We start from the raw sequence: 4,139 nt of genomic DNA on the forward strand, positions 1-4,139 counted from the left end.
GTTTTTAATTTATTTTTTAGTAGAGTAATTATCAGATTAGTTTCTAAAGATTTTAAAAATAAATATTTTAATCATTAAAAAAATTAATGTACAAATTAATCTGCAACGTTTTTCTTTATTAGTGGATCATTTTCAGTGGAAAAAAAATTGAATGATATTCAGTGGAAGATTTCACCCTTCATTGTATTTTCTCTCTCATTTATTTTTAGTCCCACTTGTAGAATTAAAGGTAAAAAATTACACTTTATTCTCTCCAGTGACAAAAAATGGAGAGGATCCATTTCCGACATAATAGCCCTTCTTCCAAAAATAAAATAAAATAAAATAATTATTATTAATTACACAATAATATTATACTATAATTTTTTATATTTTTTAGACAAAAATAATAATAAATTTATTTATTAGATTCTTTTATATATATAATCACTCAATAATAAAATTATTAGAGATTATTCTACAATAAATTCTAAGTTAAAATTATAGTACGATATTATTATGCAATTAATAATAATTATTATTATTATTATTTTATTTTATTTTATTTTTGGACGGAAGACTGTTATCTCTAATGGAGAGAAACGTTGGGGATTGATTTGTACATTAATTTTTTTGGGGGACTAAAATGTCTGATTTTAAAATTTTTGGGACTGATCTGGGTAATTACTCTGTCGAAAAATAAACTGGAGACTGATTTGTCTGCCAAAGTAAAACCTTAGAAATTGATCTGTGTATTAATTTTTTTGGGACTAAAATATCCGCTTTAAAAATCATTGAGAGCTGATTTAGATAATTACTCTTTTTTTAATAATATCAATGAATTTTTTTAATATTTTAAATGTTAAATATTAAATTTTAAATTTTAAATTTTAAATCTTAAAAAATAAAAAATAAATTTACAATAAATAAAAAATAGATTAATGGTATCAAATTATTATTATTTTTTATCTTTCCTTTCCCCATAGATATGTGGAAAAATTCATTTCCATTTAATAAAACTCCTTTCGAAACTTTAGGGGAATAAATTTATTTGATTAGTGCTAAAATACTTCTTTTATTATGAAAAGATAAATAAAAATGAGATCATTTTAAATAATTTTGTATAGGTTGATAATGAAACGAGTAAACAATGCGAATAATAAAATAAAAAAATAAAGATTAATAATTACATCCGATTTAAATTTAACCTCGTCTCTCTATTTGCCATTTTCGATTTGCAAAGGTATCCCCAAGTGTCGTTTCACTTCCCATCACTCCGATCTGATGCCACCTAGCCTCCATCCGACGCCCTCATCCGCCTGCTGGTGCCGTCCAAACATCTCCGCGAACGTCCGATAGACAACCACCTCGACGCCAATGCATTGTTTAAAGCCATTCAGAATCTCTATTCCGTGTTCGCCTCTCGTTTCTTCCTTTCCGTCTTCCTCCACCATCTTCGCCACGAACATCACAACACCGCATAGTATGGATCTAAAAGGCTACCTCTACAGCAACATGCTAGACGTACAGTGAGGAGGTATACAGCGGAAGTTTTATATACATATATGGATGTTTATTTTTTCATGCAAATGAGATGTTTATTTTTAATATAAATGAGATGTTTTTTCTTCATATATATAAGATGTTTGTTTTCAATATAAATGGAATGTTTGTTCTTCATGCGAATGAGATGTTTGTTGTTAATACAGCATTCGAGGGGGAATGGATCCTCTCAATTGTTAAAAAAATTGAGAGTGTAACGTGTGATGTCTAACCCTTCATTTCTCTCTCTCTCTCATAGTTATTCTTGGTCCCATTTATAAAATTAATTGTGAGAGATCACACTTTATTCCCTCAATTGTTTAAAAAAATTGAGAGGATTCGATCCATTTTCCACTCGAGGTTGGTGACTGCGGGAGATGGCCACAGTGGGGAGGGGGGTTTGGATTACAAAGAAGTGTAATTAGAGTTAAAAGGAAGGGGGATAGTTAAAATTTTCAATGGTAGAGTTAGAAGGATTTTTTTAACTTGATTTGATTTTTTTTTAATTCTCGGTGAGCTAAAAAATCAGCCCATTGTTCACGTTGTTCAATTTTTTCATTGTCTACCTAATAGAAGCCAATTTTAAATTATGAAGTAGTCTCTATAATTCGACTTTTATTGTACCGATGAATCATAACTTGATTTATTTGTCTTAAATTTAAGTTTGGAGTTGCCATCGCTGCCGTTTAGCCCCATTGTCATCGCGATCAGCACAACATCGTCATTGCTGCTGGAGTTTCCGTTTAAAGCCTATGCTACTATTATTGGTGTCCCTTTCCGTCGAAGGTCGTCACCGCGTCGCCGTCATAGCGTCTGAGGTCCACCGCGCCAAAGATAAGGTTATTGTCTATTTTTTTATTGTTTGTTATATTAGTAAATTCTAACTCCATCACCGTAGATTTCACTACCACCTCCTATCATCACCATGCTTTCTCTATTCTGCAGCCATTATCAGAAATAATTTTTCTATAACTTTTGTATTTTGTTATTTGTTTAGAATTTTATTAAATATTTTATTAAATTCTTGATTAAATATTTTAATGAAGTGTGTAATTAGAGTTTCTTACATTAATTTAGTGTAGTTAGAAATTAAATAATATTATATAAGTAGAGTATAATTTAAAATTTGTTTTAAATTAATGGTATTTTAATTGGTTGTTAAACTTTTAAATTTATTGTTGTTTGAGTTAATTATTTTGAGTTAATTATTAATTTATTATTTATTATTGTTAATTGTTTAAATTTTATTATGTGTTGTTGCTCTTCTGACTTTTTGTATTCGGTAGAATGTTTGGTCATGCAAAAACTGAATATTACTATACTAATATACTTCTGAATGTCAATATCTACAATATCTAATATTTAATAATAAGGTGTTATACAATTTGAGTGTTAAATGAAATGAAATATTTTTTTGTTAATAATAGGGAAGATTGAAGAGTAAACATGAATTTATGGGTGAGGTGAGAATTGGGGTGCACTAAAGTAAGTTTGCATTGTCTATGTTTCATAATTACTACTACCTCTTGCACTGTCTGTATATTTTATTGGCTATATAATTCTACTTGCTTTGTTCAGGTTTATAAATGTAGCAATTACAATGAATCTCTAGAACCACCAACTATCTCAATTAAGAATTTGCTTATGCTACAAAGAAAGCAAATAATCAAAGTTACATACCGTTTGTAACCTTTTGTACCATCAATATATGCATTATTTGAATTTTCTATCATTCCTCGTACATCCCTTGCTCTATCTAATTATAGTTGTCTCTGTTTTGTAGATATGATAATGCAAGCATTCATGATAAACTAATGGTTGGTGTAAAAGGCTTCATTGATGTATATATATTAAGCGTAATTTCAAGCATCTTGTTTGTGGGTTGGCCATTATATTTTGGTTGTGCTATAGATAAATTATTAGAGGTAAATACCAAATTGGTATCCAAAAGATTTTGACACTGATAAAATAGTACTTGAATTTATTATTGACAAAATATCCCCTAAAATTTTTTAAAATTTGACAAAATCATCCAACCGTAAAAGAATGATATTACAGTGAATGGAAAACCTGATGTGGCTATCGGAAGAAAGTTCTGAGGATGGTAGAGAGCTCCGACAACGTTTTCGTTCTTCTTCTTCTTCGTGTTCGTTGTTTCTACTTCTTCAACACATTGTTGCGTGCTCTTTCACCATGATAGCTGAAGAAAAAGACCGACATGGCAAGCCGCTGCACCTCGTCGCGTCCTTCGTGTTCGCCACTTCTTTTTCAACATGCCGTTGCGTCCCCTTTCGCGTCTCCTTCCGCCATGGAAGTACCTCACCGCATTCTTGTGCCCGCCGCTTCTTCTTCTTCAGCATGCCATTGCGTCCTTTCTACGTCTCCTCTGCCATGGCAGCATTTCGGGGCTGCGTCCCCTTCTGCCATGTTAAAGAAGAAGAAGAAGTGGCAAAGAAGAAGAAGCGTCCCCTCCGCTATGGAAGCACCTTGTAGCTGCGTCCCCTTCCGCCATGGCAAAAAGAAGAAGAAGAAGGCCATGGCAGCACCTTGCCGCTGCATCCCCTTCTGCCATGGCAAAGAAGAAGAAGAAGATCGGAAACATCGCTGAAACTCTTTGC

The sequence above is a fragment of the Arachis duranensis genome, chromosome 8 (assembly GCF_000817695.3).
Source record: "Arachis duranensis cultivar V14167 chromosome 8, aradu.V14167.gnm2.J7QH, whole genome shotgun sequence".
Lineage (NCBI taxonomy): Eukaryota > Viridiplantae > Streptophyta > Magnoliopsida > Fabales > Fabaceae > Arachis > Arachis duranensis.